The 22808-nt window shown below is 63.7% G+C and overlaps 1 protein-coding gene and 1 long non-coding RNA gene across 11 annotated transcripts in view; both read left to right on the forward strand.

Moving 5' to 3' along the window:
- PRDM16 (PR/SET domain 16) overlaps nucleotides 1-22808 on the forward strand; it is a 307527-nt gene that overhangs the window by 168058 nt on the left and 116661 nt on the right. The window lies entirely within an intron of this gene.
- LOC146402532 (uncharacterized) lies at nucleotides 3152-5928 on the forward strand. Its single transcript, XR_014808639.1, has 2 exons — nucleotides 3152-3554; nucleotides 3717-5928. It is a non-coding gene; the product is annotated as an uncharacterized LOC146402532 (long non-coding RNA).

A 22808-nucleotide genomic window follows, 5' to 3' on the forward strand; every position in this document is an offset into this window, starting at 1 on the left:
CTTCGCACACTGGCCCTCCCAGGTGCCCTCTCACCCGGAGAAGCGGGCCCTGGGGAGTTAGTAAGAAATACAGGACTTCCTGCAAGATAGCAAGTGAATTGTGAGCCGTGAATTACTTTCTTCCTTTGAAAAATGATGTAATCGGGTCAAAATATTTTTGCGTTTCAAACACTTGCGTTCCTTTGTCCTCAGGGCTGACATGACTCGGTTTCCATGCAGCCGCACAATGTGTGGAAGCATCTTTTAACTGCCAGACGGCCCTTCTGATAAGCCCGCCAATTCATAATGTGGGTTTGGGGAGCTGGCAGGGTGAGAAAGCAGAGGCCTTTGGAAGGCGTATTTACACAGCAGCCAGAGGCCCCTCTCCCCCTCCGGTAAACAGGGCCGGGAGCTCAGGCTATTGAGCGCCGGGCCGGGCGGGGTCTGTACACAGGACAGCGCCCGCCCACCCCCACTCCGCACCCAGCTGGGCCCTTGTTGGCGGGGGCGGGGAGGGGGGACCTGCCCGGGCACCCCTGGAGCCAGACTCCTGGGTGACATGTCTGCCCCTGAAGGTGACAGGCTGAGGGCTGTGGCAGCCTGGTCCGCCTGGTCGACGAGGAGACAGAGTCCAGGAGAGCTGGTGTTTCCTTCACAGCCCCGCCCCCCGCCCCCAGCCCAGCCCAGCCCAGAAAACTCTCCGTGGGGCGGGTTTTGCTCAGCTGATGGTGGGTCTGGGCCGCGGGCCGCTGGCTTCTTGGTTGAAGCGAGGCTGTCTGGCTGCCATTCTGTGCCACGAGGCAGCAGGACAGCAAGGGAGTGTCCCGTGCCCGTCCCCACACCTCCCAGCTGCCTGTGCCCCCCCGTGCGAAGCTGGATCAAAGGCTCACGTGCAGGGTGTTTTCCGGGGCAAGAGTGAGAACTGCCTGAGCTTTGCTGGTTCCACTGGCGTTTCTTCAGGCCCTTAACACTGGCTACAATGGGCTGGCTGTGGGGCCGATCCGCCAGGCGAACGGGAGCCCATTCTGCAGTGAGAAAACGAGGCACAGAGAGGGTCGGTCACTTGCTCAGTGTGGCACAGCTGTGGGGTTGGAGCCGGGGTCTGAGCCTGGTCGTCTGGCTCTGGGCTCCTAGCCGTACAACCGACCCTCCTCGACAGACAGGGTCTCTGCTCCAGCCGTGTGCCCGGCAGACTTGTGGGCCCTAGACTCTGGAGACGCAGGGAGCCCTCTGTTAGCGCAGGGGGACCCAGGCAGCAGGGCAGCACCCGTTTGCGGGTTGGCAGGAGACCTCAGCGCAGAGCCAGCTGCGAGGAGGTGGTCTCGAGAGGACCCGACAGATCACGGAGGTGAGGGGGACCCGCAAGTCCAGGTTGGAGCCTCCCAGCTCCCCCGCCCCCCCCGCCCCGCCTCTGCCCCCTGCCAGCTGCTCTCGGCCACCCCGCCCCCAAAACAAGATGATAAACCCTGTGCTGAGGGGTCAGGAGGAAGGCGTAGAGTTTGCAGAGAAGCCGCAGAGCCGAGCCCCCGAATCACGCGTGCTGACTCGGGGAGCCAGGCAGTGACGCCCTAACGTGGCCTCCATGACAGCAGTAACAGTAACAATAACCGCAAAGCCAGGGGGAGCGCCGGGCTTGGTCCTCCGTCAGCCCGTGGCTCAGAGCCCTGCACGCCCTCGGGGCTCCCGGGTGTGGGACGGTCAGCGAGACTCAGCCGTCCCCTCGGGCCCTGGCCTCGCTCTGCCTCCAGTCTGTCACGGGGCCCTGGAGCCGCTTCGGTCAGAGTTTCAGCGGCTCGAAGGCCCAGTGATGAGAAGGCCATCCCGGGAACGCGGCTGGTTGACAGGGACCAGCAGGACAACCTGATGGCATCAGAGGTCCCGTGTCCCCGCTCCCCCGGATTTGTCGCCGGCCTCGCCCCAGGTGTGGGAAAGTGAGGTCCAGGCTGGAATTCCGGGACAATCCGAAATATGCGGGGAACGCCGCTCCCCTTCAGGGCGCCCAGGCCAGACGGGACCACCTGGCGGCTGGTGGGAAAGCTGCTCGCCCGGCCCTGGGCACCAGCCTGCCCGCTGCAGACCCAGAGCCAGCGCGCGGCCGCCGCCTGGCCACTGGGCCTCTGTCCCCCAGGCCTGAGCCGCCTCATCCGGCTCCACCAACAGAGCCCCAGAAAACCAGCTGGAGCGCCACCAGCAGTGGGTCCCCGGCATTCACTTCCGAGACCCTCGAGGCTCCCCGCAGACACGGCCTGCGGTTCCTCGGGGCGCAGCAGCTGTTTCCCCGCAAAGCTCGTGCAGAGCCGCGCGGTAAGCTGGGTGAAGGAAGCGGCTCTTAAGCAGTTCACATGAGAAACGCGAGGACCTTTTCTGCGTGACTGCTGGCCAGACGGCTGCGGCTGGTAGGAGGCCAACATTCGTCCATTCCTTCCCTAGCTCAGGGGACCCGTCTGGTGGAGCGGGCATTGACCCACGCTGTCCCCAGTACTGTCCCCAGCATACAGAGGTAAGCCCCCTCTGCAGACCAGAGTTCCCAGCCCAGGGTGGTGAGGACTTTGCCCAAAGCGCCCACTTGGCCGAGCTCGCACGCCGCCCGCCCATCCCCACGGCCCTCAGCTGTTCCCTCCACTCGCGTTTCTGGAGGCCGTGCTCCTCGTGGGGCCGGGGGAGGGGCTCGGCCCGCAACTGCGTGTGGCCAGGCCCTTTCCCAGGGAGCCCCTCCCGTCAGTCTCGTTCTGCTCAGGAGGTTTTACAGACGCGCCACACGCCGGGGGCGCACAGCGTCTCGTCCCACGGTCTGGGGGCTGGGCAGGTTCTGTGGCGGCGAGGCCTCTCTTTCCGGCTTACGGACGGCTGCCACCTCCGAGGCCTCCCGCGGCATGGGGGCAGGGGGCGAGTTCTCCTGTCTCTCCTTCTCCCGGCACCAAGCCCACCGTGGGCCCCTCCCTCACCACCTCCCGAAGGCCCGGCCTCCCGACCCCATCAAGGGACTAGGGCATCAGCACGTGTACGGGGGTCACAGGCCTTCAGCCCCGAAGACCTTGCCAAAGCACATTAGACCCAACACAAAGCAGTAAAAACATGAGCACTCACGAGCCATCAGAAGCACCGCAGAGGCCGCACGCAGGGGCTGAATGACAGGGGCACAGGCGGGGGTCCCTGGGGCCTGGGGCAGGAACAGGGCAAGAATTGAGACCAGGGAGTTCCCTCTGTGGCACAACGGGATCACGGATGTGTTGGGCGCACTGGGGGTTAGGGCTCCGGCATTGCTGCCGCTGCGGCTGAGGTCGTGACTGCGACTTGAATCTGACCCCTGGCCCAGGAGCTCCCTATGCTGTGGGGCAGCCAGAAAAGTAGAGAAGAATTGAGACCTGGGAGGGCAGAGCTGAGAGTGTGCCAAGCAGAGGGCATGGCAACTCGAGGACCCCAAAATGCAAGGAGGGCGGTCAGGGGAGGACGGGGCTCTGGGTCCCTGCACAGGAGTCAGGGGGTGCTGGGCGGGGGTGGGGTAGATTTTGGCAAGGGAAGGAGCAGGGGTGTGACATGTGTTTGGGGTATTTTAGGGGGAGAAGCGTCAGTGTGTGGGCACCAGGGGCCCAGAGACACCTGCTGGGGCCGCCAGGTGGGGGTGCTGTTTGCAGAGGGAGCTGGAGAGGGGAGCGGGTGGGCAGGTGAACGTAGGAGGTTGTCTTGAGGCACCTTACACCTGAGATGCCCAGACATCCCAGAGTGCATCTGAGCAGGGGGCCCCAGGGCTGGGGTGACCCTGGGGAGTGTGGGGAGCGAGCTCAGAGTCGGGGGTGGTGGTGGTGGAGAGAGGCAGGGAGAGCCACGGGCATGCATGGAGCTGAGCAAGACCGAGAAAGGGGGCAAGACCCACTCGGTCTGGGACCGTGGGGCCACCCGCCTGGACAAGGGCAGGTCCAGGGGAGGATGGAGAGGGGCCGAGTCACCCTGGAGAGAGGGGTGAGGTCGGAGGGGCCGGCCTCCTGGTCTGGGGCCCCAGCGTGACAAGTACAGCAGCGGCTCTGTGACCCTTGACTCTGAAGCCCTGCCCTGGGGGCAGGTGGGTGGCAGCATTCGTCCCTGGGAGACAGGTGACGGCGAACCCGCTGGAGGGGACTTACGGTCCAGCCTCCGTGCAGCATGTGGTCTGTCGCCCCTGACCCCGCACCCCTCCCCTTGGCTCCAGCCCACGTGGGCACTGTTCCCCAGGACCCCCTAGTCTTGAGGCTGGCCCGGGAGGTGGCGGCGCTGAGTCAGCAGGAGTGGCTGGGAGCGCCGGGCATCGTAAACGCGTCTTTAATAACTATTTTCTTCTTGCTGCTTCAGAAGCTCAGAAGCAGGCTTCGCCCTTCAGCTGTTAATGAGAAGTTAATAAAAGTGGCATTTTGTCAAGGCTGGCCCTCTGACATCTTAATCTTGATTAAAGAGACGCAAACTTGCCGGGAATGGGCGGGCCTGCGCGGCACAGCCAGACGCCCGGAGAGGACTGCCAGCACCCCAATCCGCGAGAACAAGTTGGGGGAGCCCCTCTCCCCCTGGAGCCCCGGAGAGGAGGGGGAGCAGGGTATTCCCCTCCGGAGAGAAGTGGAGAACGGGGGGTGGGGGTGGGGCCTTCTTCTCGTCTCTTTCCTTTCTCCGGAGCTCAAAGTCCCCAACAGCCACATCAAGTCTTTGAAAGGGAACCACTTCGTGGCATTTAGCGCGTGCGCGAGGCTGTGCAGGCACCACATCGACCTAGATCCTGGCACTTCTTTCAGCCTCGAGGAGACCCCGTGCCCCCCCGCGGCCGCTCCCCTCCCTCGGCACACGCCTGCCTCTCTCTCCGCGTGCAGTCTGCCTGCTCTGGGCGCTTCGTCCAAGCGGAGTTGCGGCCGTGACCTTCGGGTCTGAGGGCTTCCACGCGGCACTGTGTTTCTGAGCTTCACCCACGGCCTCGCCGGTGTTGGTCCTTTGGTCTTTTCTGGGCTGAGTACTAGTCCACGGCGCGCACAGACCACTGCGTCCTGCCCCATCCATCCATCCGTCCGTCCGTTGGCAGGAGACGCTCCACCTGCGCTTGCGACGAGAGCCGCAGTGGGCATGCGTGTTCCAGGGTCTGCTTGAGGCCCTGTTTTCCATTCTCGGGGGCAAATACCTGGAGTGGCCTCCCGAGTCCTAAGGTGACTCCGTGTGACTTTTGGACAAACCACTAGACTCCTTCCCCAGTGGCTGCCCTGCTTTATACCCTGGTGTCCATGCTCTTGACTCAGACCTGCTGGGAACAAGAAAGGGGTTCTCGGGGTGGCCAAAGGGCCACCTGCGGACCCCTGGGTGACCGGAGCTCCTGTTCCCCTTTCTATAGATGGGGGCAGAGCAGGGTACCAGCCCCTCCATCTGTGAGGAGAGGCCAGAGCTGCGTACCAGCCCCTCCATCAATGAGGCATGGGTGTGGCGGTGAGGCCCAGCCTGGCCCACAGGGAGACCCCCTCTCTCATAGGATGAAAGACCTTGACATCCGTCCTAAGCAAGTCCTACATGAGGCCACACGGCAGTTTTAGGTCCTGCTTAGATCGGGGCCCGGTTCTCCTGCAGCTTATAAATGATGTCCATGAGAACAGGCTGACTGGCCCTGACTCTAGGACACGGCCAGCAGGCACCACACCCCGGCTGGCTGGGGCCCCAGGCCCTCTAACCACGACCAGTCACGGCCCCCACTTGCACACGTGTGTGACACGTGGTGAGCAGCCCCGGGTGTGAGCCCGCCAGCGTCATGGTCACGTGTTCCTGGCAGCCCCGGGTCTTGGCGGGGCCACCAGACCACTTGACCCCCCTGGATGCAGGCCCAGCCCCGCGGCGAGCATCAGGTGGGGTGTGCGTGGGCAAGTGTGTTTGTCATCCGCTAATCCACCAGGGAAGGGGACAGGAGAGTCTTTGTCAGTCTCCGAGCAATTAGGATAATTAAAAAAGAAAGCTTATTGGGTAAACATGCTCTCGGATCCTGACCCCTTAATTAATGGACGACGGGGGAAATCGCAGCAGCGGCAAGATAATTAACACGTGCCTTTCTAAGAGCCGTTGGGCGGGTATCTGAGGCCTGAGGCACCTGGCCGTGCAGGGAGGTGACGGTGACGAGACGACAAGAACGAGACGGGGGCGGGAGCTCCGCCAGGGGCACACAGCTGGGGCGGGGGCCGGGCAGCCCCCTCTACCCGGGCAGGTTGAGGAAAGCCTGACCCTTCGTCTCCAACATTGGCTTTAAGCAAAGAAAAGCCCTGGCAGAAACCACGGCACCCACAGGGCTCACCTGCCCGTGTCGTTGAACAGGGCGGAGACGGCCTAAGACACACCGAGGGCCCCAAGAGGACCTGCCACCTCCCGGCCCAGCTCAAGTGTCCCTAGGGCCCCTAGAATGGCCTCCTAGTCCTAGAATATGGAAGGTGCAGGGTCGTCAGCCGTGACACGGCCTGGCCCCCCGCCCGGTGCCTCGAGGGAGGGGACCCCCAGGCTCTGTGTCCCACCCCAGCTGCTCTGCCCCATCTCTGGTTTCATCCTGTCCCACTCTGAGGCTGCCTGGGCCGGGGTGGCGGTACTGCCTCCTGCTGGGGGAGACCCACTGACCCCTGGACCTCCTCAGGGGCTCAGAGGCCCTGGGGCTGGACACTCCCCCCACCCCCGTCAGGTGCATAGCCACCCCCCCTCCTTGACCCACTAAAGGCTCCACCCAGGGGGACCCTTTCCCAGCAACCAGCCTCTGCTAGACTCTTGGGAAGTAGGGCCTCAGAGTGGGGTCTTGGGCATGTTTCTCGCTTTTTCGGGGGAAGCAGGTGGAGGTTTTGGGTGCAAGGGCCTGGAGCATCTGGCAGCGGACCGAGGGCCTGATAGACAGGCCTGGGGAGGCGCTGGTGTGGCCTTGCTGCTGTCCCGCCTGCCCCATCAGTGCAGGGAAAGTCCTCATTTTTAAGGGCATCGGCCAGGCAGCCAGGCCCTTCTGGGGTCCTGGACTTCTCAAGGTCAGAGTCAGTCCTCTGTGGCAGCTCCCCAAGAGGAGGGCGCTGAAAGCAGCTGCCTCCCAGCCCGAAATTCTTCTGCGTGGCCGCAGAGCCGGGAGGCGCCGGCCCCAGAGACTCCCCGATGGCCGCGTGGCCTCGGAGAGCAGCGACCAGTGCAAGTCTGGGGTGAAGAAGTGACTGTCAGGTCACTGCCGACTGAGCCCAAGAGCGCCAGCAAAACGGTCACCCCGGCGAGCCCTGCCTGGTGAGAGGCTGTGATCGCCCAGGTCCTGCAGCCGCTGGGCCAGGGCCGGGCTCAGGCCCTGCTGCCAGGAAGCCTTGGCCTCAGAACTGCCCGTGGCCGTAAATCGATTTGCCACCCATTGAACTGGCCAGAGACGAGGCCAGCAGGGCCCTTGGGCTGTGTCTCTCAGCTCTGGTGCTGGTTCGAGGCCAGCCCGCCATCACGGTCAGCTGGAGGGGACCCAGGGGCGGGGGTGGGGGGGGGGGTGGCAGGGAAAGTGTGCTCCTGCCTCAGAGGCCGAGCGAGCCTGGCTTCACCTCTACCCATCTCAGGAGCCCCAGGCGTCTCCTCTGCTCTGCCCCTCAGCTTCCTCAGAGTCCTCCACCCACAACTCTGTCCCGCGAGTGGAACGGGCTGGACCACTCACCTCCTGTTCTCGTCCCCATTACGTGACGGCCCTGGTCCCTGTAATGAGACTAGCTCCCAGCCCCACAGGGGCCCTCACTGACCCGTTAGCTTTTCAGGGGCAGCAGTCTGCCCAGAGCAGCCCAGCCTGGGACACAGTGCCCTCCTGGGCTGCGGGAGGACAGCAGCTTCTGGAAGCTTCCAGAGATGGTCAGTGTTCAGTGCTTCCGCCCCGGGGCCCCTGGCTCAGTTTCCCTCCAGGCAGGTTCCACAGGGATTGAGCGTCTGTGGTCGGGGTCCTGTCGTCAGCTGGCATCTGCAGGACCCGCTGCTGTGGGTACGAGCCCCTGGCGGCTTGCACTGAGGGTCCCCAGTCTCCGACCAGGGCTGGGTGCATTTCTTCTGCGTTTCTCAGGGCTCAGGAACAGACCCCGCAGCATGTGGAGCGCTGGGCTGTGCGGGCGGCTGGTGGTAGGCGCCCCCGGCTGTCGGTCTCCGCCGGACCCTGCCACTCCATCCACGTGGGTCTGGCCCCGAGAACTGGTGGCCGGCTGGGCTCACAGGAGGGGCTCGCCAGCGTGGGGCTCAACTCCCCGCAGCCCACAGAGCTTCTCCTTCACCCTGGGCTTGGGTGCGGATTGGACGTGTTGGCTGCATGTCCTTAGTTTTGCGTTAGTGGAGGGAGGTTCAAAAGGCCCCTGTGCGAGGCTGGACTGGGGGAGGCACCAAGCGGGGCTTCCGTGGCCACTGCCTTAACATGGGAGTGGGGGTCACATTCCAGGAACAGGTGGGCAGGGCGGCGGCTTCCTCCTGCCCTGTGCCCCCACCCTGAGGGACCACACTGGCTCCCCCCCGCCTGTGTTGCCCCCTCCGCACCTTACCCCCCCCCCCGCACTGGGTCTGCAGGGCATAGGGTGGCCCCTGTCCCCACACCAAGGGACCCCACACGCAGTGTGAGACAGACCCACAGTCAACAGGGTGTCCTCAGCCCAGGGAGGTAAGGCCCATGGCATTCCTGGAACGGGCCTGCTGGCCCCACCCTCTAGACTGGGTCCGAGGTGGGGCAGGTCCCCCCCACGTTGGTCCATCTACTTGTCCACTGACCGCACTTTTGTGTGCCTGTGTGGCCCTGTCCCCCACCCCCCACTCTGGGGGTCACCCTAAGTCAGCAGACAGAGCAGGAGCTCAGGCACCGGGGGCAGGGAGGGGCCATGAGGCAGGTGTGGGCGGGACTTCAGAAGCTTGGGGGGGCCAGGTTTGCTGGATGCACAGGGTGGAGCAGAGAGTCCTCAGTTACTGTGCGAGGAAGGGTGTTCCACAGGGGGATAGAATGTGCGAAGGCTGGTGCCCAGAAGAGCGTGGGAAACGGCACCTAGGAAGTCGCAAGTCACTGTGGGAGAGGGCAGAGCCACAGGAGAGGCCTCAGGGCAGCTGTGGAAGTGGGGACACCTGCCATGAGCACGTGGCCACTCTCCCTGGAGCCTGGGTGAGGAGGGCACCTGCCCGGGGAGGTGGGGGGCTCTGGTTGCTCCCTGGGAGCAGCTGCAGGTAACAGCATGACCTGGGCAAACCGTCAGGGTCTCAAGGACCCCCAAACTCAAGGCAAATAGGACGAGTGTCAACGGCCAACAAGGGTCTTCTCCATTGTCCAAGGTTCTCTGCTGTGTCGTCTGAGTCCCTTGTTATAAACCACGGCTCCGATCGACTTTGGGAGGCGGTCAGAGCAGGAGCCGAGCCTGCGGCGCCGAGTCACCCTCTCCTGGGGCTGCGACTCCCACCCCGGCCCCAGGAGTTGGGGCGGGAGAGCCCCTAGAGCCAGAATGTGCCTTTTGGGGGGTGGGGGGATCCATTGCCTGGGCCTGAGCAGATAGCCTGGGGCCGCTGCTGCCCGGAAGGCCACGGGGACCCGCACGGGAGGATTGCCTTTGGAACGGAAAGAGGCAGAATGCCCTCCAGAAGCAGAAGGGAGGCCTAGGGCAGGACTTGGGGGTGGTGGGCAACGCGCGGGCCTGGCAGCTCCTAAGCCAGGTCTCACCCACCTGAACCCTGGTTCTTCTGAACCAGATAAAAGGGGCTCACGGGGTGGGGGGGCTGCCTCCTTGGCGTCCCACTGTGGTGTGCCACCCCAGTACCTCAGGGGTCAGAAGAACAAGGGGGTTCCGCCATGGGGGGGGCTTTGAGGGCAGCGGGGGTGAGTAGGGCACCCTGTCCGCATCTATTGTGACCCTACCCAGGATGGGCTGAGAGCCCTCTGACCCCCGTGTGTTCCAACCCCGCCCCCCCGCCCTGGGCGAGCGTGGGCACATGTGTGCACGTGGTATGAGGCACTAGTCTGGGAGCGTGGGTGGTGGACAGGGCGCGTTGCGCACGTATGTGCCCTGGTTGCACATGCGTGGGTGCGTGTCCCGAGCACAGCACCCTTACCACGGACACAGCGGTGGGGATGGGAGGAAGGAAAGAGCCACTATACGTGAAACAGTCCCATCGCCGTCTGGTTCGTGAAGTAGGATCCGGGTTTTAACTAATTGAGTACATTAAGTAGAAAGTCCCCCGGAAAGAAAGGAGAGGGAAAAAAAAGACGAATACCAGACACTTTTCAAAGCTTCTTTAATAAAAAGTGCATTTGGGATTTGAGCGTAATGGCTGTCCTTGCTTGCCAAAACCTGTCGCCCTGGCAGGTAACTTTCATCCCGCGAATCTGAAATGGTACCTAAATGAATTAGCAATAAAATGGACTTGGACCGAGCAGTGGGGACCTCCATTAATCTCTGGTTAATCACTAAAGAGGTGCCACTCACTTTTCTTAAGAAATCACATTTTTCTCCCCTTGCTGGCGACCAGATTTCATAAAGTAACATATTTCTAATGAAAGGTCTCTGCTTGAATTAAACCCTGAAGGTTTATGCAGATTTCGCGTTTGATTGCTGCTGGCATGGGCTCTTAGCCGCTGCGGAAGGAAGGCCTTCTCTGAAAGGGCCCCAGCGTGCAGTTCATAATATTCTTTGAAATAAAATAGTGCACTTGTGCTTAGTGGCTTTAATCAGCCCTGACTTTTGATAGTCAAACAATAGCTAATTACAGTAACACCTGCCTTCCAGGCCCTGTCACGCCGGCTCCTGCCGGAGAGCGGCCTTGTGTCTGAGCTGCGTGATTATTACCGACTCTGCACAGAGCAGCCCTGACATTCAGCAAGTTTGGTCGCCAGTAGGAAAGGGTTATTTGGCTGCCGCATGGCTGGCTTTTCCATGACATGCTTCTCCTTTGTGTTTTGGGGGGCGGGGGTGGCAAGGTCGGGGAAGCCAGGAGAGCAGGGCCGGGCCTGGGCCGGGGCGCGGGGGGCCGGGGGCCAGGACTCCACCAACGGCAGAGGGGCTCCTTCGGGTTGGAGAATTGGACACGGGAGACCCCGAGAGCTCGCGGGCGTCCTCGGCCGGCCGGGGACCCGCACGTCCAGGCCGGGGCCGGCGATCCCGCTCAGCAGCGCCGGCGCAGCTCCCTTGGGCGAGCGTTACTTGCAGCGAAGTGTGCCCTGGGGCACGGGGGACGGGCCCAGTGGAAGTCATCAATTCTGGTCTCGTTGAAGTCTTTCTTTTCTCATTAATTTTGCCTGGCAAATGAGCCCGAGTTTTCCAGAACCCAGCCAAGTGAGGAATATCCGCCTGTTTGCCAGCCGTGGGCCTGAGGAGCCTGTCACGATTCCTGGGAAGGAACAGGGGAAGGGGGATGAGGTCCCGTTCCCCAGGCCCCTCCTCACAGCGTGCCCTTGCTGGGCCCCTGTGGCAGGACCCCAAGGAGTGACCGGCAGGGGATGAGGAGGGTCCAGCCTGGCCCATCAGGGGGCAGGTGCAGACGGACGGCGTCAGACACGCCGACGGTGGGCTTGCCCTGACCTTGGGCCCCAGTACCCCCTCCTGCCGCTGGACGGGCTCTTTGGGGGACAGCCTTGGACACGGCAGGGGACCAAATGGCAGAGCAGGCCCCACCCACTTTCCAAGTCCCAGGGGGCCTCCTCCTGCTTCCCTCGAGGAAGGGTGCTGCCGGCCCCAGGTCTTCCTCCCGCAGTCGGGGAGACCTTCCCTGGGCGGGACGCAGGAACAGGGAGGCAGAGCCACCGCAGACCCTGTGGGGAGAGAGCCCTGCACAGCTGGAGCCGCCGATCCGGCCGTCCCTGGGGAGGCCCGCGGCTTTCTGCCCAGGACTGAGGCTCCAAGGTGCCCCGAGCCATCTGCAACGCGGCCAGGACCTGGCTCCCGTTGGCCTGCGGTCAGGCGCCGGGGAGGGTGCGGCTCACACACACGTGAGCACACGCGTGCCTGCGGGGCGGCCGCCCGGGTCCCTCTCGGCTGCGGGTACCGTTTCCGCTCTCTGGCTTTGGTCTCTGGACCCTGCACCGTGTTGACAATTTACCCACAGCCAGGACTTGCCAAAACCTGGAGTTGAAAAGGCTTCAAGGAGGCAAAAACAACTGGAAAGCTGTTTTCTGTTACGGCAGGTTTATTTTTCCTTGCAATTATGTCTGACTAAACGTCTTTGTGCAGGAAGCACTTCCCCGAGAAAGGCCTGATTCATCCCGGCCTGGACGGCAAGAGTGGCGGCCCCCGCCTGCCCTCCAGCCCTGCTCCTGGACGGGAGCTCCCTGCTGTCGGCCCTTGATGGGAGCTCTGGGCCCGGAGCCGCCACCGGGTGACGCCCCAGGAGCCACATACGGGGAGGGCGCCCGCCGGCCCGGGGCTCCGTGGGCCTGGTCCTACAAGGGGGCCACTCCGAGGCTCAGGGGTTCAGCAGCAGGGCCTGCCCGGGAGGGGTCCAGTCTTGCACAATCGGCCTTGCGAAGCTGCTGCCAGCCAACGACGCTGATTCACCTTGGTGGGGTGCTTGGTGGCCCTAAGGCTTTCAGGGTCAGTCCCCAAGCTGACTCCATTCCTCAGCCTGCAGGAAGCTCGGGGCTTGGGCCCCAGAGAAGGGCAGAGCCCCCTCAGCAGGGTCAGCGGTCTGGCCCCAGTCCCTGAGCAGAGAAATGCCCCGTTCTCCCTCCAGCTCCCAGGAGGGCATGGCCCCTACCCAAACTATCCCTCCACGGGGCCTCCCCTGCTGGGGCCCCAAGGCCGGCCTGGTCAGGGAGGAGGGCGCGTGGGCCAGCGGGGCCCGGGCCAGTCAGGCTCAGCGCTGAGCCTGCCATCCTCCAGGCCGCCCCTGGCCCGCCCCGGCGCTGACCCCCGGCCTCGGGGCGGCATCTGCCTCTCGTCTCCCCTGTGTTTGCCGCGCTGATCAGTGTGATTGATTATCTCTGCGGCCACAGGTTGGTAATAAAGCCTTTCTGAGAGCCTCTCGCATTTCCTCGGGGCCCCGTTGGCATGACAGGCCTTGACACCAGCCATTTGTCACCTGCTGCCTGTGGTCACCGTGCACGGTGACCGGTAGACAGACAGGAACCAGGCTGGGACGGGCCTTCAGAAGGGGCTGGCCTGCCGCCCGGGGCATGGCGTGGGCCAATGGATGGGGTCTGCCCGCTGTCGGATCCTCAGAAGGTCGGGGGCTTCCCCTCCCCATGGCTGCACTGCCATCTGCCCTGCTCCCGGGGCCGGGGGGCGGCATGGACCCCCAGGAGCCCGGGGCTTGTGCTGCCCCTTCCACCAAGCCCCTCCCTCAGGCTTCTCCTCCACACGTGGTCCCCAGGAGCACGGGGATGGGGAACCTCTGGCTTTGTCTCTCCCTTTTGGGGAGACAAAAAGTGGGTTTATGCGATGAATCCATTGACGCCCTGGGGTGGCCTAGGGACAAGGTGGGTGCAGACCTCTCAGACCGTGGGGCTTGAACACAAGGGGACATTGACCCCACATGGTCCACCGGGTGTCCCCCGAGCTGGGGTGAGTCCCTTCACACACACGTGTGCACACAGATGCGTGGATGCCCACCCTCCTGAGGTCACCGTCCCATGCTTCTGGGAGCTGCCCGTGAACGAGACTGCCAGCAGACCGGGGAGTCGTGTCGTCCAGAAAGGAGAGAGGCCGGAGCAGGGCTCAGGGGACACGGACTCCGGGGGCCTCAGGCACCTGTTCTGAGGACGCAGACCTCAGGATGCTGCTCTGGGGCCATGTCTTCGCCCCGTCCAGACGCCCGAGGCTCTGGGAGAGCCAGCTTCTCCTTGCTCTCCGTCCTGGCCCGGGTCCTGGCCCGCGCTCCCACCATAGCAGAGAAAACCCTTCGAGGGCCTCCCCCCGACACCCGACTTCCTCCCCCGGACCACCTCCTAGGGAGATGGCCTCGCCCGGGACCAGGACCACCAGCCTCATGCTATGTGGCTGCCTTACGGGGACGCGGTAAAGAACTTGGCCGCCAGCAGAGCAGGACTGCTGGTGAGATTTCACATCCCAGCGGGACGTGCAGCCCTCAGTCGCCTGCAGTGCCCCCGGCGGCGTTGGACCCCACCCCCCCAACCACACAGCACACAGCACAATGGTCAGCAAGCACAAGGCACCGGGACAGCCCCGTGCTGGGCACAGGATGGCAGCCTGCGGCCCACGGTCACGTCAGCGACCTCAAGGAGCCAGGATGCCCGGCGGCCAAGGACAGGCCACCGGCTGTGGAGCTGTGGCCGGATGAGCCAGCGGCGTCTCAGTGCAAGGCCCATCCTTAAGATCTGCGTTCTCGGCGACCCTTAGGACACTGACCTCTGGGGGATCTTCCAAAGGCATCAACCAGTGGAGCCCACAGTGCATTTCCAAGATGTGTTTCAATTCAGAGAACGTTCACTGGCCAAAAAACAGAGACGTAGGAGGGAACGGTGAACCCAGCAGCCCAGACGCCCTGATGTCTCGCTGGCTGGGCTCCCCAAAGACCTCAGGCAGGAGCTGTTACAGCCCCCCCCACCCCATATTTCCTGCCCCAGCGGTTAGAGCTGCGGCGGGTCCCGGGAGCTCTGGGCACCACGTGCTTTCCCTGTGTCAGCGGCACAGCCTCTCGCTGCCGGGCCCGGGGCGGGGGCTCGTGGCCTCGAAGTGTCTCTGCGCTGCCTTCGCAAAGAACGCAGGCCCGGACGTCACTCTGGGTCTGGCGCGTGAGGTGGGATGGAGCCACGGGAACCTGCCCCCACCAAAGGGCCGATGGTCACAGGGCCCCACGGGCCGGCTCGTCCACCCAAGAGCATTGCACTGTCTCAGCAGAGGAGGCAGCGCCTCTCCGGGCTGGCCTCGGCCCGGGGGCAGGGCAGGGGCAAGGCGAGGAGGGCACAGGTGATGCAGCTGGAGGCCAGGCCCGGGCACAGCTGCTCAGGTCACATCCTTCGGGAGAAGGGCAAGGGCAGGCAGTCCGAGGGCCGCGGCTGGACCAGCCTGGTCAGGCAGACGGGCGGGAGCTGCCCCTCACGCAGCCTGGGCCGGGCCCCCCGCACCTCCCACCCTCGCCCAGGCCATGGCTTCCTTCTGACCTGCCCCGGTCGGAGACCCCTTCGGTTCAGAGCCCTACCTCCGGTCAGTGGGACGTAAGAGCCTCTGAGAAGAGGCCTGAATCTGCTGGCTTTGCCCTTCCGGCTCGAGAGGCGGGTCCAGCAGGAGGCCCCGCAGAGCAGAGTGAAGGGTCCCGCAGGGAGGGGTGGGGGCCCGGAGGGAGGGCAAAACAAACGGGGCCTCTGCCCCCTGCGCAGCCCCCCAGAGGGGAGCCCACCCAGAGGCCCTGCACAGCCTGGAGCTGAGGTCAGGCGGTCGGGGGAGGGGGGCACCCGGGGAGGTGACAGGGAAGCCAGCCTGTCCCCTGAGCAATGTCACCCGGAAGGCCGGCCCATGCGGAAGCTCGGGGCCACCACCGCAAGGGGCAGGTGTTTTCTCCATCACATCCCCAGAAGAGCCCGAGCCCAGTGAGGACAAAACCTGTGGAATCTTGAGTCTCTTAAAAGGAATACTGACCCATCTCCCCATCGCGATGATAATACATACGCCTCGTGAAGCAGGTGGGCAAAAGCAAGGTCGTTTAAATACAAAAATCAAAATGACCCAAGAGTCTTCTGCTGATCTATAAACACCCAAGTTACAGCGAAAGATTTTCACTTTTACCAGCAGCGTGAAGCGAGGGAGCAGCCGCCGGGCTCGGCACATCTGTGTCCGAGGTCGGGGGTGTGCCTGCAGGCGTGCCAGGTGTGGGCGCCTGCAGGTGTGTGCAAGGGTGGTGGGACACGTACACACACACACACACACACACACACACATTTATCAAGTCTGAGTACCCACACCCAAGATCCACCTCGGACGTGGCGTGGGCTCCGTTTCATCCGCTCCCCTTTCCATAAGATGCTGCCCTTCCTTCGTTCCGGTGTTTGCGCAGCAGTCAGTGGCCACCGTGTAGCAACATGAGACAGCCAGCCGGACCTATGACCTTCTCCAGGGATGTCACGTGGGCTCAAAGGCTGGCTGACTCACCTGGGCAGGTGGATCTGGGAGCGTGGGAAGGCTCCGTGTCGGGCTCATCTCTTGGATGCGGAGGACGTGGTTTTCTCTCAGTCACCCCCGCCCCCGTCCCCAGCGCCCAGCCCACATCACGGAGCAACCACATCAGGACCTGGGGCTCCCATCACCCGGCTCCTGCCAAGGGCTGTGCCTTCGGTCCGCACTGGCACCACCTAAAACCTTCGCTGAGGTCTGAATACAGGTGCTTAGCTTTGAAAGAAATAAATGCTCAGCAGAAGGAAGCGTGGGCAGGACCCGTGCCTGGGTCAAGCAGGAAGCAGGGTCACTGGCCTGCCCCCGGGTCGCAGGGTTTGCTCTCAGAGCCCGAACACATGCGGAGCCGGTTCCCTCGGGCCGGGGAGGGCAGGAGAATCGGGGGAATCACTCGGAAACCAAGGGTGAGATTCTGAGGCCCGGCTGAAATCACTGCGGTTTCTTCCCAAATCCCGGGAGGGGGCAGGGAGGCTGGCTTGTGTGGGGGCGGCAGGGGGCATACTGCCACGCGCTCCCCCACTTCCTCGCGTGCTGCCAGCAGACCCCCAAACCTCTCCAGGTCTAAGTCACACATCTCTGATGTGGGGACAATGCTGTCTGCCTCCTGGGCTGTCGAGAAGGGGCAGTGATGTGACAGGGAGCCCTGGGCCAGGCTGGGGGCTGGAGGCAGAGAGGGCATGACTGGCACTGCTTGTCAGGACGATGCTGCCAGGTACCCAGAGTTCTCATGGTGGATTTTGCCCTTCTGTCCTGCTGGCTCCCCTCTGCCTCTACCTGAGACCCGCCTATGGGACCCGCCGGTGTAGACCGAGGGGCTGGGACTGCGGCCGCGTCAGCCAGGAGCCCCTGGGTAGGACCTGGGGTGTGTGCAGTCTCTCCCCAAAGAGCAACGTCGGAATCACCAGGCTGGCTTGTTCCGGGCCCCCGGAGCCCGACCTGCCCAGTGTAGGTGCCCAGCAGATACTTTCCGAATGAAAGCGCTGAGCCGGGAGGGGGAGTGGGTGCCCTGGGAACGTGGTCCTGGTGCAGGGTCTGTAGCAGAACTTCTCCAGGGCCGCTGAAAGCCCCCCGGGGCGCTGACCCGAGCCTCCCGCAGAGTTCACGCTTTTCCTGCGCCTTCTGTGCGGCCAGAGTCCCTGGGAGGCGACCTTAAGCAGAGGGCTCCATCTTTCCGACCAGCGTCTCTTCATGTGCGTTTCATCCACCCCGCGTTTGCAGGGTTCCAGCTCCAGCCCCTGGCGTGGAACTGCCAGCTCTCTTACCAAGGAAGCCCCTTCGGACTTGCAAACAGAAAGCATCTGAAACCAGTATCCAACTTGGCTCTCCCCTCCTACCTATAAACAGGCTGATCCGTGAGTTCTCAGAATGTTCTAGAGGAGGAATGTGCTTGGGGCTGGCTTTGGCACGCAGACATTTCCATGGCGAAGTTGGGAAGGGCCAGGCTCTGGCATTTTCCCCAGAGATGCAGGCTGGGTCCGCTCAGGTCCGCCTGGGAGCTGGGCGGAGGCTCCTTGACCCAGAGACCTTGCCCCCAGCTCTGGGCTCTGGCTGGTGACCGGCCATCCTGGGTAGTCCGGACCTGGGGATGCCTAGCGGGCTGGACGGCTCCCTCAGCCCTGCCCTCCCAGCCACCACAGGCTGCTCTACACGGTTCACCCGTGGAGAGGGAGGCTGGCTCCTGAGAGGGGGAGGAGGGGCTTAGAACTAGTAGCCGAGAAGCTTGGTGATGGCCAAAGTCCCTGTGGTCCCCCTGGGCCTGGTCTTGTGTCTGGAAAACACCGGCCACAAAAGCCAGCCGGCCTGTGTCCCTGTGGGACCCGGAGGCCTGCCCATCACAGGCTCGGTTATTGCCGTCTGAGCGGCTGTGTGTGAGTCTTGGCGAACCTGGATTCATCCCCTGGGCAGGTGGACTGACCACACACAGGTCCCCAGGCTGCGCTTTATCCGTCGGAAGTTTGGGGGGCTGAGTGTGCCGAGACGGGGGTGCCTTTCCGCCGAGGCCCAGGCAAGGTGGCGGTGGTGACGTCCCCTGTCTTTTCTACTCTGTTTCCCAGGATTCTGGGTCCACTCTCAATGAGCGTTACCCAGGCTTCGGAACGCACCCTGCTAGAGACCAGGTGACACGCTGGGGGACTGACCAGGTGGAGGGGACCTGGGTCAGCATGAGTGGCTCAGGGCTTCCCACCCCGCCGCCGTTTGCTGGAGGCATCTGGCCCCGTGGTCCGGGCATGGCTGCCCACTGGCCCCTAGAAGCCACTGCAGGGGGCCATCCCTGCCAGGGAAGTGCCAAGGAGCGTCCACCCAAGGCAGCAGGAGGCACGGCACTCGGGTTCTTGGGGTGACCCTGGGGTGGGAAGCCACCTCCCTGCCTGGCACTGCAGGGTCATCTCTAGACGCCGAGCTCGCAGGGCCCGGCCGGTGGGACCCAGCCGCTTGGTGTGGCAGGCGGCCTGGGGCCTCCCGGGGGTGGTCGGGTCTCCCCCCTGGCAGCCAGGGCCCGGGCCGCCGAAGCTGGGATGAAGGCGCCCTCTATCGCCGGCTCTGCGTTGTCTTTCCTCCAAAGCCCAGCAGCCGGGAGAGCTTCTGCGAAACCAGCATCATCGAGCTGCCCGGGTTTCCCCAGACATGATCTGCCTTTTGGGAACCTTTAAAATAAAGAGTCAAGCGTTTCCAGCTCCCGTCTGACTTTTAATAGAAACCGTGTGGTTCTTGAGGCCGGAGTGTTTTCAGAGCGTTTCGACGGCTGTGTTTACCTGGGGTGGGTGGGGGGGGCAGCGTTCTCCTGTTCAGCGGGTTTTCCTAGAAAAGCGACGGAAGAGGCAGCCGAAGGGATGCGTTTGCTTCCCCGGGCCTGGAATCCCATCCAGAGCCAAAGCCCTGCAGAAAGCTCCGGGAACAGCTCACCTCCCCGGGGCGCCCTTTCTCGCCCGGGGGCCTCCGGCTTTTCGGAGGTGGCACAATAGGCGACCAGAGGGAACGAACGACCCTCAAGGCGTTGCTTTGCTTTCCGAGATCCGGCTCCGGAGAACACGTTTCCTCTCCAGGTTCAGACCCGCCTTTGTGTTCAGACATCGTGTTCAATAAGCGTCTTCATGCTCTACTGGGGTCTGGGTGGAGTCTGGGGTTGGAGTTTGGGTCGGGGGGTTGCTTTCTTTTCTCTTTCCTTCCTTTTTTTTCCCCCCCCTAAAATGTCCGTTTCCCCCCTAAAATGTCCGAGGGCAAATGTAGGATATTTTTTTTTCCTCCAAAGCAATTTATGCTTCTGGTGACTCACTGTGGGGACAGTTATGCCTTGGAGCATCGGGTCTGGTTTTTCTGGCCGGCCCCACACGTGGGTCTGGCTGGACGGACAAGCCCTGTGGGCAGCGCTGGGCCCTCGAGGGCTCCGGGGTGGGGGTAGGGGGTATTGTCAGGGCAGGACTCACAGGGAAGGGGGCACCAATGTCCCAGCGGCAGGACAGCCTGGGAAGCGCATGCTTGGGGTGGGGGGGCTTTAAGGAAATGAACCAGCTGCCTTTAGGATCCCAGTGCGCTCCTGAAATTCTCCACCCTGGAGGACCAAAACCGGGAGCGCGTCAAGACCCCAGCAGACAAGTCCTGCCACTGTGAGCGCCACTGAGCAGCCTGAACCTTGTTTGCAAAGCACGCGAGTCCCGTTCACCCCTGGGCCACCCCAGGATGGGGCCTTGGGCTGACAAAAAGGACACCACCCAACCCAACCCGCGTGGATTTGTGACAGCCCTGTGAGTGTCGCCAAGGCTCAAGGGGTGAGTGTCGTTGGCTGGGCTTGTACGAGTCCCGTGCTTGGGAATCAATTTGCAAAAGGATGGCCACGGCCTTGGTGACGAGGGCATGGGGCCTGGCCTGAGAGAGGAAGCCCCACCCCACCCCCGGGAACCCGGGAGGGGCTGCCGCGCCTGTCGTCCTGTGTCCGGGGTCCCTGTCCCCCTCTGATGCCAGGCAGTCAGGAGAGGCAGTACCCCACAGAGACCCTCGGCTGGGGCAACACTCTCGACACGGACAGTGGTCTTCAGACAATTCGTGGCCTTGTGATGGGAGGTGGATGGTCTGCCCTGGGCTGGGGAGGGAGGCTTCCAGCCCCTGCTCCTCGAGAGGGCCTTCCTCCAGGGAACATCAAAGACGACGCGTGAGCCACACAGACGCAGCGCCCTGCCCAGGGCTGAGGGCAAAGGGAGGAGAGGATCAGAGCAGGCTCTGTGTGTGTGTGAGGTCTGGTCTGTAGCTGCTGAAGGATACTTCTGTGCTTGGTGTGCCCAGGTGGCACACGGCCCTGCCCCAGAGCCACGCGCTCCTGGGGGCATCCTGGGTCTGGGAGGTGGATGCTGGGCAGTCTTTCCAGCCAGTGTGCTCCCTGCAGGCGGAGCACGGAGCCTGGGTTGTGGGAGGCACCTTGGATGGTGTAGGAGGGAAGCAAGCTGGTACCCTGGGCCCGAGTTTTGGCCATCCCAGCGTGTGTCCTGGTTAGGGGCCCAGGTACCTCAGCAAACTCTGCAAACCAGGGTGGCTGTGGGCTGTGAACTGCAGCCATCCAGCTGCGTGTGGCTCGGGGCACCTGTCTCCTGGCCCAGTCCCACGGCGGGGAGCTCCCGTCCCGCCCAGCTGGCCACCTGGACATCCTTACTGCCTCTCCAGGTGTGGCTGGGAAAGCAGCTCGGCCCCCCTGCCTGCACCCCATGGTTCCCCAGCTTCTCCTTTGGGTCCTTGTCCGTGTTCACCTGATCCCTGTAATTCTGTGTAGTGTTCCCAGGCCACAAAGTGACCCCAGCGCAGCTGGTGTCTGGGCCACACTCACAAAGCTCCGGGCAAAAACTCCCCTGTGCTGGCACCACTGGGCCCTGTCCCCGTCCCACCGCTGGTTGGCAGCGCCCGGGTGTCACGGCCCGGAGCCCTGCGTGCCTGGCCTCTCTCCTCACACTCCCAGGGCAGTGGGCGTGTGGTCAGGTGGGCAGGGGAGGTGCCCCTGGACACAGGAGGGGACGCCTGCCCAGCCTGCGAGGCGGGCCCTCGGGGTAGAGCGTCAGGCCACTGCCGCAGACTCTGCAGCCCAATCAAGCATTGGGTGGAGCGGCCCCGAGGCGTAACGCATCAAAAAAGAAATAGAGCACATTTGAAGAGCTCAATAAATTGATCATGTTCAGATGAACCTTCACCCTCATAACGACGGGACCATTTAAATGCTAATGTCATTTTTTAAAAAGTCAATTACAGGAGTTTTAAAGGGCCGGAGTCAGCACACTGTGCCCCCACCACCCCCTGCTGCAGGCCGGGCACTGGAGCGTGCTGGTCCCCAGCAGGGCACACCTCTCACTGTGGTCCCTGCAACCGAATCTCGTTGGTTCAGATGCCAGAGGTGTCCTGGGTCCGGTGGGGAACGGGAGCAGGCGTGGCCAGGCGGGCGGTGTTCGTGGCTCCGCGGCTGCAACTGCTGTCCGTCTGTGGCGGCCCTACCTCACCCCATCCCACCCCGCAGAGCCCGCGGAAGAGACCCGGGTTGGCGACGGGAGCCTTCTGGAACATTCCAGAGGGGCTGCCCAGTGCCCCTCCCTGGTCTGGGTGGGCTTTCTCGCCTGCGCTGGGCCAGCCGAGCCCTCTGGGGGCCCCCGTGGCCAGGAGCGGCGCGCGTGGGGGACACTGAAGGGTCTGGGCATTGCGTCCTCCACAGGGGCCTGGGGGTCCCGAGAGCATGCTCACACCTCCACGCCCCCAGTTCCTTCCATGCCAGCAATACCAGCAACGCCAGGGACGCTGTCTGACCTGTGTCCATGTGGGCGACCTTCTTTGTGCTGGACATGCATCTCTCATGAGAGGGAAGCAGAGGGCTGCCGGCTTGCCCACCTGCAGGAGGAAAGGGCTGGGGCTCAGAGCCAGTCTGCCCAGGCCTGCGGGAGCCATGCGAGCAGAGGCAGAGAAGCCAGGAGGCCGCCGGAAGGTCCCTAGTGTCCCCTGTAGTAGCCACACCAGTCTGAATCCCCAGGGAACCAGCCGGCCTTAGCCTCAGGGAGAAGAGCATGAACTCACTGGTGGTCCAGGGCCTTGGCCGTCCAGGATTGACCCGTGAGCCTCAGGCTCCCAGCCCAGAGCTGTGAGCAGCGACCTGGGCTCAGCTCCTGGCAGGTCCCCAGCATCCCATGGGGCCTGGGGCTCTGGGGCAGGGCTGAGGCACAGCCTGGACTGACTTTCGGCCCCCTTTCTGCTCTCCTCCACTGGACTGGCTTCCTGAGCGTCTTCTGAACCCCAGGGTCTCCGCTGGGCAAGTACAGGCCACAGCCCTGGGCACCAAGGTTGGGGCTGAGCCTGGTTAGGGTGAGTGGATGGGGCCTGAGTAGGTGCGGGCATAGAGCCAGCAGCCCTGGGGACCGGGGACTGAACTATATACCCCTTCTCGGCCCTCCGCACCTCTGAGCGTGGACAAGCGGCCCTGAGGCCTGGCCCCAAGGGGCCTCCCCTTCGGGAGCCGAGTCAGCCTTCCCCATCCCCCACCCGGGGCCCGGACCCCCCTTCTCAGCTGCAGGAGGAAGGTGGGCTTCTTCTCCTGCATTTGGCCTGCCCCGCACACTTGGGGTCTTTAAAGTTCCAAAGTGGGGAGGGCCTGTTGGGGGAGAACCGGCCCACTGCCCCTGGGGCTGCCTCTGCAGGGCCGCAAGGCAGGGCACTGAGCTAGCCCGCGGCCTGGACGCCACCACTCCACCTGGAGACCCCCATCCCTGCCCGGGATGGTCTGGAGCTGGTGCTGGGGGCTTCTTCTCCCCCGCTCGCTGG

The sequence above is a fragment of the Sus scrofa genome, chromosome 6, assembly GCF_054392235.1.
Source record: "Sus scrofa isolate SSC_HxYL_T2T_F1_AM1 chromosome 6, Sscrofa_HxYL_maternal_Yorkshire_Landrace_v2.0, whole genome shotgun sequence".
Taxonomy (NCBI): domain Eukaryota; kingdom Metazoa; phylum Chordata; class Mammalia; order Artiodactyla; family Suidae; genus Sus; species Sus scrofa.